Raw genomic sequence first — 13,903 nt, 5'->3', positions numbered from 1 at the left:
GGTGGAAGATTCCCTATAATGAGGCAGATGCAGGCACTGTGGACGCCATCTGGTCTATCATCCCACGGTGTCCGTCTTTTTAGGCGTGCATAAAAGTGCCGTCGGCCACAGTTTTGTGCACCTCTGAAAAAAAAGACAAAGCTGAACAGATGCTAGATGGAGTCCAGAGTAACTCTGCTGCCTCATTATGGTGAAAGCATCCCTAGGGGGTTTCATCTGAATCATGTCACTTGGAAATTTAAATGGAAACGCCGATACAAGTGCTCAGCGTAGAGCGCTGGAAAAATGTAATTCAAAATGTTATGTAAAATGTTCCTAACAAAAGCTTCAAATCAATCCACAAAAAAAGCCCCCACTCAGGTCTGTCATCTGTCAATGGAAATATAGGGGCTTCCACGTTACTGGTAGCACAAAGGCTCTGGAAAAGTAAAATGGCTCCTCACCCCCCAAAAGAAATTCAGCAAATTCTGCGCTCCCAAATCCAAATGCGCCTCTCCCTTCTGAGCTTTACAGTCTCCCTAAATCACATTTAGCGTCCACATGTTTGACATTTCTGTAGTGATTACAGCCCGCCTAATTTATGGGTGCATGTCTCCAGAAGCACAAGCTGGGCACTACAACGTACTGTGGACTACAACATACTGGGGACCACAACGTACTGATCACTACAACAGAAGTTTGCAATTTTCACTGAGCAACATCCAATGCTGCTTGTTTCTGGAAAACACACATGTAGTCAAAAAGGTGACTACATCTTTAAATAAATTCCCAGAGGGGTATAATTTCCAAAATGGGGTCACTTGAGGAGGTACTCTGCTCTTCTAGCACTCAGGGGCTCTGTATATGGTGTCGGCGAACTATGCTAGGAAAATCTATACTCTAGGAGGCAAATAGCGCTCCGTCCCTCCTGAGTCTCGCCGTATGGATAAGCACAGGGACGTACATAGAAGTCATGGGACCCCATAGCAGAAGTTCTAATTGGGCCCTACCCACCCAAAAAAATAAATAAATACTTGTCAGGGTCACAGAAAAGAGCATTTCTCACAACTTTGCAGCCTTTTGTTAGGATTTGAACCTGTGACCCATTGCTTGCTAGTCTGATCCTTTGCTGTGGAGTTATTCGGAACTTGTTTAACTCCTGCCTGAAACCATATGAACTTCGTCTGGGATAGAGATCATCACCTGCCCTGCTGATTGTTCCCGCCCTGATTGAGATTGATTGGACCTGCTATATATACCTGGCCCTGTGCAGCTTCCTGTTGCTGAGTATTGTGGTGCTCAGTCTAACTGAGTGAAGCATTATCTGAGCTCCTGATTTGGAAGGTGTTCTGCTGGCGCCTTCCTGCTTCTTGTGAAGACTCTGCTGTTCCTACCTCGAACTTCTATTGCCTAAACGAACCTGGTGCTCGTGTGTGATCCCGGCCGGCCCTTGCTCGGGCGGGCCCCTGCATCTGCTGACATAGTGAACTACCACCGCCATATACTGCATCTGCTGACATGGTGAACTACTACCGCCATATACTGCATCTGCTGACATAGTGAACTACTACCGCCATATACTGCATCTGCTGACATAGTGAACTACTACCGCCATATACTGCATCTGCTGACAAGGTGAACTACTACCGCCATATACTGCATCTGCTGACAAGGTGAACTACTACCGCCATATACTGCATATGCTGACAAGGTGAACTACTACCGCCATATACTGCATCCCCAGAAGTCTTCCCACGGTCAGGTCACCTGTACACATCTGCTCCGGCCACTGACCTCCAGTCCAGTATCGCCAGTAACGTGACAGAATACTCAGCCTCTCAAAAATGGAGGCCGCTGGGGCAGAAACTATGGAGACACGTGTCAGAAAACTGCAGGGTGCAATATCCAGTCTGCACACCGAACAGATGAATGGAAAATCACGGGTAGACGCATTTGTGACACCCCAGGGGTCTGGTTGTCACAGTGATAGAGATATTACGTCTGAGAGCAGGTGGGAGGTCCTTTGGTCAGGGATCCTGTGCATGCCACACCTCCTGCCCAGCCTTGGGAGGGGAAGAACTTCCCCTGTATAAACCCGGGGCTGAGGCAGGGTTAGGGAGTCCAGGAAGAGTAGAGACAAGAGCAGCATAGGAAGCAGCAGAGTCACAAGGAGTCAGGGGCTGGCAGCTAAAGAGCTCGCCCTGACTAAGAAGATTCTTTACCGGACCCGGAGTCCGAGGCTGTGGGGACTAACTTCTACCCAGCAGCAGAATCCGTCAGGCAGGGGATTTCAGGTCCCCTGGCCCAGAAGCCCGAAGGCCCGGTCACACGCGTGGGACCAGCACCGCCATCGTGGAGCGGAAGCCATTAGAAGGCCCCGAGTCACCGGCCATACGGGTGAGCACCACACGGTACACTCAGGGACGTGGGCTACTTACATCAGCTTCTAGCAAGGTAGCCAGAAGAGTACAGTCAGCTTGGGAGGCCTACAACTACGCCTGGCCAGGGGAGATCCCATCTGCTCAAGGACTGACCAGGCCCCGTTCGCTAGCAAGTACTCCGGGAGGGTCTATCGTTGTTACCAGTAAAGACCCTGAACGCTACCATACCGTCTCTGAGTGGTTCCTGCTACCCCCATCATCCACGTCGGCTGCCCTGAGGCCATACCCCTCCCGTTGGGGGTTATACTATCACGCTGCACCATCCTTCCACCGGCCTCAGCGGTCTGCCCTGCAGCAGCAGCCCCCTGGCTGCATTCAACGGGTGGCGTAGTCATCAACCATTTTCTACCGCTAACAGACTGCCGTCCAGTTTGACTCCCTGGGCACGGACCGGGTCACCGCCACGAGACTACAACCCTAAACAGATCCGGCTCCGGGTAAGCTCCCGCGTGCGCAACGCAGCGCGACACAGGCCCAGGGGCGCGTCAACTTTGGCGTAGTCGGCAGGATCACGTGCCCGCAACCACCGGGTACTGCGTGCCTGAAAAGCAAAGACTGTTCAAACTTACCAGTGGTGAAGATTCCCGCCATCGGTGAAGATTCCCGCCATCCGGCGCCATCTTCAGCCTTCTTCCCGCCATCGGTGAAGTTTCCCGCCATCCGTGGAGTTTTCCCGCCATTGGACGCCATCTTGAGGACGCCGCGCGGGAAGAAGAGGGGCGTGGACTCCGAAAGCGCGCGAGAACTGAAGCCCCGCCTCACGTCCGGACGTTGCGTAAGGTCCTGGAAGGAGCCCAGCAGACGCCGACGTCACAGGAGCGCGACGGAAGGTCCTCAACCCTGACGATCCACTGCGGAGCCGCGGCCTACGGAACAGGATCATCGCAAGGTAGGCCACGGTCCACTAGGGGGGAGGAAGATGTCGGATACGGAGGAGAGCTCCACTGCCTCAACCCCCGCCAGCGCTACCGCTGTTGCAGTTATGCCCTTCACCATGCCCTATATCCCGGGAGCAGCTTGGCTACCCCAGTACTCAGGGGAGTCACATACCCTGCATGACTTTAGAGAAAAGCTGGATAGCCTCTTCCAGGTGTACCCCCTCACAGAAGAGCAAAAAGTGAGCATCCTGGTGGCCCAACTAACTGGGGCAGCCAAAAGGGAAGTAAAATCCTGGCCACCTGGGAGGAAGACTGTCGCAGGGATACTAACCCGGCTGAAGGACACCTTTGATACCCGCACCTCAGCCGAGATTAAACTTAGATTCTACGGGTGCAAGCAGCGAGCGCATGAGAGTATAAGGGACTATGCACTCAACCTACAAGAGGCCCTGAGGGCCATTAAGCAGACCGACCCTAATGGAGTGGGAAACGAGGACAGGCTGTTGACCGAACAATTTATAGAGGGTTTATATTGCAATGCCCACCGCACCCAGTTGCGGGCAATGGCCTTACAGGACCCTCATCTAGAATTTGCACAGTTCAAGGACAGAGCCATCCGGGTGCTCCGAGAACCGGCACCAGGTGGCGTTGTGACCCACAGACGCCCCACTACCACTTACTACCAGGAGGCGGCGCCCTTGTCAGCAGGGCCTGTGGGAGCTGATGCGCAGGCTTTGGACAATGACCCGGCTCCAGACCTACACCATCAGGTCCAAGAGCTAGCTAAAAGCGTTGCTGCGCTAACCCGAACTGTGCAGTCTTTACAGGTTTCCACTCCAGGGAAGATCCAGCTGGCATCCGGACCGGAGGACATCCCGTGGCGTCGACCAAGGAGGACCCCACCGGCCAGAGGAAGACCCAGTGACCGATACAGCGAGGACGGACGACCCATCTGCCGCCGCTGCAATCAACCCGGACATATGGAAAGGTACTGTTCTTTAAACGGGCACAACCTGGGGTAGAGGGCCAACCCCCAGGAAAAAGATCACCAGGCCCATCGAACTGGCGCGACAGATATGTGGGAGGACGTCCAGTCTTGCCTGTGGTACTGGATGGCATTCCCATGAGTGCCCTACTGGACACCGGGTCACAGGTCACCACCATCCCGTACGTGCTCTTCAAGCAGTACTGGAATGACTCGGATATTACCCGCTACCCTGACGACGACTTGAGTATCATCGCCAGCAATGGTCAGCCCGTGCCACAGATCGGATTTAAAGAGGTGACCATCAAAATTGGTAGAGTCGAACTGGCCGCACAGGGACTGATCATTGTAGATATTGACAAACATGAGAGTCACCCAAAAATAACTCTAGGAACTAATGTAATTGAAAATTGTCTTGCAGAGGTGATTTTCCTTTTACAGCAGGTTGCCAAGAATGCCAGCTCCGGCGAGCAGCGGGTGCTCCAGAAAGAGATCCGGGCACTGATGCAACGGCAACAAGTGGAACTCTCCGGCGGTGAGATTGGTAGCGTAAGAATGTGTGACCCTTTTCCTATTGCCATGCCCCCAAAAAGTGAAATGATGATTTGGTGCCGGGCAGCTATTGGTCTGAGAGGTAGAGATTACCAGGCAATGGTAGAACCAGTTTACTCAGACAGTAGGCCCACCATTTTGACAGCACGGGGGGTGGTCAATGTACGCCATGGGAGGGTGCCCGTTCGCATAATAAATATCGGGGAGAGGGAAGTGTACCTGCCCCGGTATGCCACGCTAGCCAAATTATATACCACTAATCAAAATTCTATACAATCTGTGGAACCCTTGCCTCCATCTCACCCGGAGGAAGGTAACGGCTCTAAGAAAGACATGGAGGACTGGTGTCAGCAACTACATCTGGGTACTGACTCCACTCCCTCACACCAGAAACAAGGAGTCTATCGGGTGGTTCAAGAGTATGAGAGAGTGTTTAGTAAACACCCGTTAGACTTCGGGCGAGTCAAGGGGGTAGAACACCGCATCCCCACGGGAGATCATCCTCCCATAAAAGAGAGGTATCGACCCGTACCCCCTGCACATTACCAACACGCCAAGGGGATGCTTAGAGACATGAAGGAGGCTGGGGTAATCCGGGATAGCTGTAGCCCCTGGGCAGCCCCACTAGTTTTAGTCAAAAAGAAAGACAACACCATGAGGATGTGTGTAGATTACCGGAAAATCAACCGTATCACACACAAGGATGCGTACCCCTTACCAAGGATAGAGGAGTCATTGGCTGCTTTAAGATCTGCTAACTTCTTCTCTACCTTGGATCTCACTAGCGGGTACTGGCAGGTTCCTGTAGCAGAGGCGGACCGGGAGAAGACCGCATTCACCACCCCGATGGGACTTAGCGAGTTCACCTGCATGCCGTTCGGACTCTGCAACGCCCCAGGAACCTTCCAACGATTAATGGAGTGCTGTCTGGGCCACAGAAACTTCGAGACGGTCCTGTTGTACCTGGACGATGTCATCGTATACTCCAAAACTTATGAGGACCACCTGAAACACCTGGCGGAGGTGTTCGAAGCTCTGGCGAGTTACGGCCTAAAGGTGAAACCCTCCAAGTGTCACCTCCTGAAACCAAAGGTGCAATACCTGGGACACGTGGTGAGCGCTGACGGAGTGGCTCCCGACCCCGATAAGATCACCGCAATTAAGGGATGGCCAAGCCCCTCCAGCGTAAAAGAAGTGCGGCAGTTCCTAGGGTTGGTAGGCTACTACCGAAGGTTTATTCCCGGTTTCACCATAAAGGCAGCACCTATGCAGGACCTCCTGATAGGCCAGTCCCGGAAGGCCAAGAACCAGAAGCCGCCCTTCAAATGGGAAAAGCTAGAAGAAGAGTCCTTCCGCCAGCTGAAGATGGCCCTCACGGGGGATGAAATCTTGGCGTACCCGGACTATAGCCAGCCCTTCATCCTCTACACCGACGCCAGTAACATCGGGCTAGGAGCCGTACTGTCCCAGATTCAGCAGGGGAGAGAACGAGTAATCTCCTATGCCAGCCGAAAACTGCGACCCACCGAAAGGAACCCTGAAAATTACAGCTCATTTAAGCTAGAGTTCCTGGCCGTGGTATGGGCAGTCACCGAGCGCTTTAGGCATTACCTCGCTTCTTCCCGGTTCACCGTATACACGGATAACAACCCGCTGACACACCTGGACACGGCAAGACTCGGTGCCCTGGAGCAGAGGTGGATGGCCCGTCTGTCCAACTACGAGTTCACAATTAAATACCGGGCAGGGCGCTCCAATACCAACGCGGACGCCCTGTCCAGGATGCCCAACCTGCCGGACGGAGGAGAAGATCCGGAGGGACTGGAAGAAGTTGAACTCCCTGCGTTCCACCGTCATGGGACTATCCAGTATTCCCACCGGGTAAGGAGTAAGCAGGCTGCTACGTTGAACCCCTTACCTCACTACAACTGGGCGGAAACGCAAGACAGCGACCCTGCCGTCCGACTGGTGAAGGAGATGCTGACTCGCCCGGAGGCTAGCCTGGAATCAGACGCTCCAGAGGAAGCCAAACAACTATGGGCAGAGAAGAGTCGACTGTTCCTTTACAAGGGGAAGTTGTGCCGCAGAATGGTTAACTCCAGGACGCATGAACTACTCTGGCAAGTAGTGGTGCCACGAAGAGACGCAGCCATGGTGATGGAGGCATACCACGACGGAGCTGGACACTTCGGGTGGAAAAAGCTGGAGTTCCTGCTGCGCGAGCGGTTCCACTGGGTAGGCATGAGGGGAACCATCGAGAAGTGGTGCAGAGACTGTGGCCCGTGCAATCTGAGAAGGAAGGACCGGGCCAGCCAGAAGACTCCCCTGCAGTCCATCGTCACCCGGCAACCGTTGGAACTGGTAGCCTTGGATCATGTAAAACTGACCCCCAGCAGAAGTGGCTACGTCTACGCGTTAACCATCGTGGATCATTACTCCCGGTTTCTGGTTGTCGTCCCCGTCAAGGACTTAACGGCTCGAACAGCAGCTAGAGCCTTCCAGCAGCACTTTTGCCGTCCACACGGGTACCCGGACCAAGTGCTGACGGACCAGGGACCTGCCTTTGAAGCGGAGGTCTTCCAGGAATTCTGCAATCTGTATGGCTGCCGGAAGATAAGGACGACACCCTACCATCCGCAAACTAATGGACTTTGTGAGAAAATGAACCAGGTGGTAATGGATCTTCTAAAAACGTTGCCCCTGGAAGAACGCAGTCTGTGGCCTGAGAAGTTGCCCGATCTGGTGGACCTATACAACCACATCCCGGTAGGTTCCACCAACTGTACCCCGGCTTACCTAATGAGGGCAAGACCTGGTAAGTTACCTGTTGACCTGGAAATGGGAGTCCTGACGCCCGAGGACACTTCACCAGAAACGGACTGGGACACAGAGAGGCAGCAGCAGTACCGGAAAGTACAGGAGAGCGTGGAGCGAAGTCTCTGTCAGGCTAGGGAAAGACAAGAGAAGACTTACAACCAGTATGCTCCCGCTGTTCCCCTGGTACCCGGAGAGCAGGTCTTGAAGAGGAAGAGACGGCTCCACAAGTTGGACGACCAGTGGGAGAAGGACCCGTACACCGTACTGCCCTCAAGCCACGAGAACCCGAAGGTCTGTACCATCAGTAAAGACGGAGGGGAAACCACAGCCATTGTATCCCGGGACCACCTGAAGAAGTGCCCCGAACAACTGAGGAACCCTGAGGAGGAACAGGAAGACCATCGACCCGTGGAAGAAAGGGAAGATATGGTTAGTACCGTGCTCGGGGACTTCCCTCGGTCTTGGACTCAAGTCAATGGTGCAGTTGTGGTACCCGTACTCACCTTCCTCCAACCATCATCCCAAGAACCTACGGAGCAACGGGTAGAGCTGGAAGAGCAGCCGGTCCAGGAGGCAGAAGACTCCACCCAAGCGGAACAGGAGAATCCACCCTCTGCTTATAGTGAGCCTGCCGTACCCCTAGTGAGACAAAGAGCCGGTAGACAGCTGCCCAGTTTACCCTTGACAGCTCCTACACCCTGTAGTTCAGGGCCAGACAGTCAGCTCCGTAGGTCCACTAGGGCCACTAGAGGCCAGTTACCCGCACGTTGGAGGATCTAAATGTTTAAGTTGTTTTACAATGTTTACCTGTTTATTGTTGCTTGTGTGTAATTTTGTGTTTCTAGTTGTTTTTAGGAGTCTTCGGTGGATTTACCGGGAATCCTTTGTATATAGTTGGAGCGTAACCCAGGATGGACTAGAGACTGTTAAGGACTCGGGGTAGGACAGACCCCTACCTGGTTACGTCTCCCTGTGTTGGTGAAATGGACACCTTTGCTTTTCTTCAAAGACTGCACCCGGTTGCGGACATCCGTGACCATCTTATTGTGTTTCCTTATTGTATTTTATTGTTCTTTGATATACCTTGTTATATTTTTCTAAAAAGTGTTTAGTCCCGGAGTACTAAATTTCACTAGGGGGGAGTGTGACACCCCAGGGGTCTGGTTGTCACAGTGATAGAGATATTACGTCTGAGAGCAGGTGGGAGGTCCTTTGGTCAGGGATCCTGTGCATGCCACACCTCCTGCCCAGCCTTGGGAGGGGAAGAACTTCCCCTGTATAAACCCGGGGCTGAGGCAGGGTTAGGGAGTCCAGGAAGAGTAGAGACAAGAGCAGCATAGGAAGCAGCAGAGTCACAAGGAGTCAGGGGCTGGCAGCTAAAGAGCTCGCCCTGACTAAGAAGATTCTTTACCGGACCCGGAGTCCGAGGCTGTGGGGACTAACTTCTACCCAGCAGCAGAATCCGTCAGGCAGGGGATTTCAGGTCCCCTGGCCCAGAAGCCCGAAGGCCCGGTCACACGCGTGGGACCAGCACCGCCATCGTGGAGCGGAAGCCATTAGAAGGCCCCGAGTCACCGGCCATACGGGTGAGCACCACACGGTACACTCAGGGACGTGGGCTACTTACATCAGCTTCTAGCAAGGTAGCCAGAAGAGTACAGTCAGCTTGGGAGGCCTACAACTACGCCTGGCCAGGGGAGATCCCATCTGCTCAAGGACTGACCAGGCCCCGTTCGCTAGCAAGTACTCCGGGAGGGTCTATCGTTGTTACCAGTAAAGACCCTGAACGCTACCATACCGTCTCTGAGTGGTTCCTGCTACCCCCATCATCCACGTCGGCTGCCCTGAGGCCATACCCCTCCCGTTGGGGGTTATACTATCACGCTGCACCATCCTTCCACCGGCCTCAGCGGTCTGCCCTGCAGCAGCAGCCCCCTGGCTGCATTCAACGGGTGGCGTAGTCATCAACCATTTTCTACCGCTAACAGACTGCCGTCCAGTTTGACTCCCTGGGCACGGACCGGGTCACCGCCACGAGACTACAACCCTAAACAGATCCGGCTCCGGGTAAGCTCCCGCGTGCGCAACGCAGCGCGACACAGGCCCAGGGGCGCGTCAACTTTATTGTACAGAGCGATCATAATGTTCAGAATCGCCAACAAGCTATCCAAGATCTGCAGAATGCGGTACAAGTGTTGACTGCTCGAATTACACAGCTAGAAGGACAAGCTCCCATCTCGGCGTTTGCCAAGCCGCCCAAGCTACCACCTTTTCGTTTTGGCGGTGATCGAGACAAATTTCGTGGATTTTTGAATCAATGCTACCTGTTCGATACACATGCTAATCAGTTCCCGACCGATAGGTCAAAGGTGTTATGCATCATTATGCTGTTAACCCACAAAGCGATCGCTTGGGCTAATCCTCTGATTGAGACTTGGGACGCACGTTTAGACAATTTGAATGAGTTTATTCGAGCGATGCAGCAGATGTTTGATGACCCAAATCGTGCAGCTACAGCTGAATCAACGTTGCTGGCATTACGGCAAGGCAAACGTCCTGTCGCAGAGTATGCTATGGAGTATAGGAGGTGGGCCGTCGACACCGAATGGAATAATGCAGCAAAGGTAACTTTCTTTAAAAGAGGACTTTCTAGTGCAGTAAAGGACGAACTTGCCCGTGGAGAGACCCCTTCGGATCTGGATGATTTTATCAAGCATTGCATCCGGGTTGACACCCGTCTGTCTGAACGATGACAAGAGAAGTGGACCTCCATGAATCGTTCAACTAACTCGTATAACTCCTCCCTGCCATCGGTCACTAAAGAAGGGCCTAGCCGAAATTTCCCAGATACAGAATTAGAGCCAATGCAAGTGGATGCGATCCAGAGACGAGCGAGTGCAGAACGAAGAGAACAGAGATTTAAAGAGAATCTATGTTTGTACTGCGGGGAAGCAGGACATTTTCTCATTAACTGTCCAAGTCGTCCCACAAACCGTTCAAGGAAAATGGTGGCGGCCATAATGGATCCTGATTCTTCCGACGAGGAGTCTTTCATCTCAGAAACTGATTACGCTAAAGATGAGATCCAGTCCATATCATCCATAGCTCCACATACCAGGAAGGAGAGCCGAGAATCCCATTGTTTTGTAACTATCAAACTGAAGGTTAACTCCCAGTGGATCACCGCATCAGCCATGATCGACTCTGGGGCCAGTGGGACTTTCATGGATTCTGCATTTGCTCAAAAACATGGCATAGATGTGCAGAAAAGACGTTCACCTATTGTGATGGAGACGGTCGATGGATCTCCACTGAATTCAGGGCCAGTGGATCATGAGACAGGACTTTTGGAGATCTATATTGAGCCGCAGCATCGCGAGATGTTGACATTCCTAATTATTTCTTCTCCACATTTTCCCAGCATTTTAGGTCTGCCCTGGTTGCAGAAGCAAAACCCTATCATCGATTGGGAGATAAAAAAGATTAGTTTCCCCGAAAAGGAAGTTCAGGCGGAGGTTCCAAGTGAGTCCACATTAGAAGCAGCTCAGAATCCAGAATTGCCTCAGCTACCAGCGGTGTATGAAGATTTCCTAGATGTCTGTGACAAGAGGGGAGCGGATACACTTCCCCCACATCGACCGTACAATTGCCCAATAGAGCTATTCCCAGGGGCAGCTATACCATTTGGAACTATCTACCCTCTAGCGGGTCCTGAACTGAAGGCTCTCAAAGAATTTATTGCTGAAAATCTAAGCAAAAAATTCATCCGTCCATCATCCTCGCCCGCTGGAGCCCCTATATTCTTCTTTAAAAAGAAGGATGGAGCACTACGGCCAGTAGTGGACTACAGGGAGCTTAATAAAGTCACGGTCAAAAATCGTTATCCCCTACCGTTGATCCCGGAACTCCTAGAAAAAGTGCAAAGTGCGAAAATCTTCACTAAGTTAGATTTACGTGGGGCATATAATTTAGTATGTATAAAACCTGGGGATGAATGGAAGACGGCTTTTCGTACCCGATATGGACACTTTGAGAGTCTAGTGATGCCCTTCGGACTTTGCAATGCTCCAGCTACTTTCCAGCACCTGGCAAATGATATTTTCCGAGACCTGTTGGACCAGTTCATGGTCGTTTATCTAGATGACATCCAGAGAATTCGTTATATATTAAATTAGAAAAATGTGAATTCCATCAAGAAGAGATCCAGTTCTTGGGATACATAATTTCACCTCAAGGATTACGGATGGATGCTAAGAAAACGCAAGCTATCACCGAGTGGCCTATCCCTAAAAATGTGAAAGAAGTTCAGCATTTTGTGAGGTTCGCCAACTTTTACAGACGTTTTGTCAAGAATTTTTCAGAAATCGTGGCACCCATCACGCAACTAACAAAAAAAGGAGCAAAATTCATCTGAACCCCCCAAGCGCAAGAAGCATTCTCTCATTTAAAAATGAAATTCACGACGACTCCCATACTACGCCATCCTGACCCTGAATTGGCTTTTATCGTCGAGGTGGATGCTTCAGACTGTGCGGTCGGTGCTATCCTCTCTCAGAGGACAGGGGAAAAGAAGTTGCTGCATCCCTGCGCATTTTTCTCACAACGTATGTCTTTAGCCAAAAAAAAACTATGACGTGGTAAATAAAGAATTGCTCGCCATCATATCAGCATTCAAAGAGTGGAGACATCATCTCCAGGGGGCTGCACAACAAATTCTGGTGTTGACCGATCATCGCAATCTAGAGTTTATCAGGTCTGCAAAATGCCTCTCTCCTCGGCAGACCCGTTGGAGTCTGTTTTTGAATCAATTCAATTTTGTAATTTCATACCGACCAGGCACCCGTAACAAGAAAGCAGACGCATTATCCCGAATGTTTTCAAGTGAGGCTAACCTCGTAACAACACCCAAACCCATTGTGGCAGATACTAAGATCTTGGGAGTAATACATGATGGAGATTTGCTGGAAGATTTGAAAGCAGCATACGAAACAGACTCGTTTCTATCACGTCCATCAGAGGACGTGCATCTGTTTTTTAAAAATCAAGTATGGACCGATGGTCGACGACTATATGTGCAAGAAGCAGCTCGATTAAAAGTTCTACAACTAGTGCATGATTCTAAAGTTGCAGGGCACAAAGGGGTACAGAAAACGCAGGAATTTTTGTCACGTTTCTTTTGGTGGCCGAACTTTCAAGAAGACGTGAAGAAGTACGTTAATTCCTGTGACATCTGTGCCAGATATAAGACTCCACGTGCATCTCCTATGGGACTATTGCAGCCTCTCGCCATCCCAACTCGACCATGGGGATCGATTTCAATGGACTTTATAGTAGACCTACCAGACTCGAAGGGAAAAACATCCATTCTGGTAGTAGTGGATCGACTTACGAAAGCAGCGCATTTTATCCCGTGTTCAGGTCTGCCTTCAGCAAAAGATACAGCTGATCTGATAATTTGCAATGTTTTTCGCCTCCACGGAGTGCCGGATGAAGTCGTCTCAGATCGAGGTGTGCAATTTACATCTAAATTCTGGCGCAGTTTATGCTCAGCGCTAGACATCAAGGTACGATTGTCAACCGCTTATCATCCGCAATCTAACGGTCATACAGAACGTACGAATCAGACGCTGGAGCAGTATCTTCGTTGTTATATTTGCCATCTGCAAGACGACTGGGTAGATCTGTTGCCATTTGCGGAATTTTCATATAACAATTCACAGAATGCCTCTACGAAATAGACGCATTTTTTGCAAATCTTGGATATCACCCAAACATCCTTCCCAAGAATCCTGTGTCACCATTAATACCAGCAGTCGCAGAAAGAATCTCTTTTCTACAGAAAAATCTGAATGTTCTGAAAGACACATTAAGGGAAGCTCAGGAGAAATATAAAAAAAACTGCCGACAAGTATCGTAGACCCACTCCCACGTTTAGGATTGGAGATCGAGTGTGGTTATCCACTAAGAATTTGAAATTGAAGATTCCTTCTCCTAAATTAGGACAAAAGTTTGTGGGACCATACAAAATCAGTAAGATTGTGAGTCCATTGGCTGTACGTCTACAGCTACCAACATCAATGAAGATTCATCCCGTGTTTCACGTGTCTTTGTTGAAAGCCGCCACAGCCAATCCATTTCCAGAACGTTCCCCTCCGCCTCCCGATGCAATTGAAGTGGACGGACAGGAGCAGTTTGTGGTGGAAAAGATCTTAGATTCCCGAATACACAGAAATTGTTTACAATACTTAACC

This window comes from Phyllobates terribilis, unplaced genomic scaffold, assembly GCF_046119375.1.
Source record: "Phyllobates terribilis strain yellow unplaced genomic scaffold, ASM4611937v1 Scaffold_37__1_contigs__length_12642776, whole genome shotgun sequence".
NCBI classification, from domain to species: domain Eukaryota; kingdom Metazoa; phylum Chordata; class Amphibia; order Anura; family Dendrobatidae; genus Phyllobates; species Phyllobates terribilis.
Note: the sequence above shows the minus strand (reverse complement) of the source record.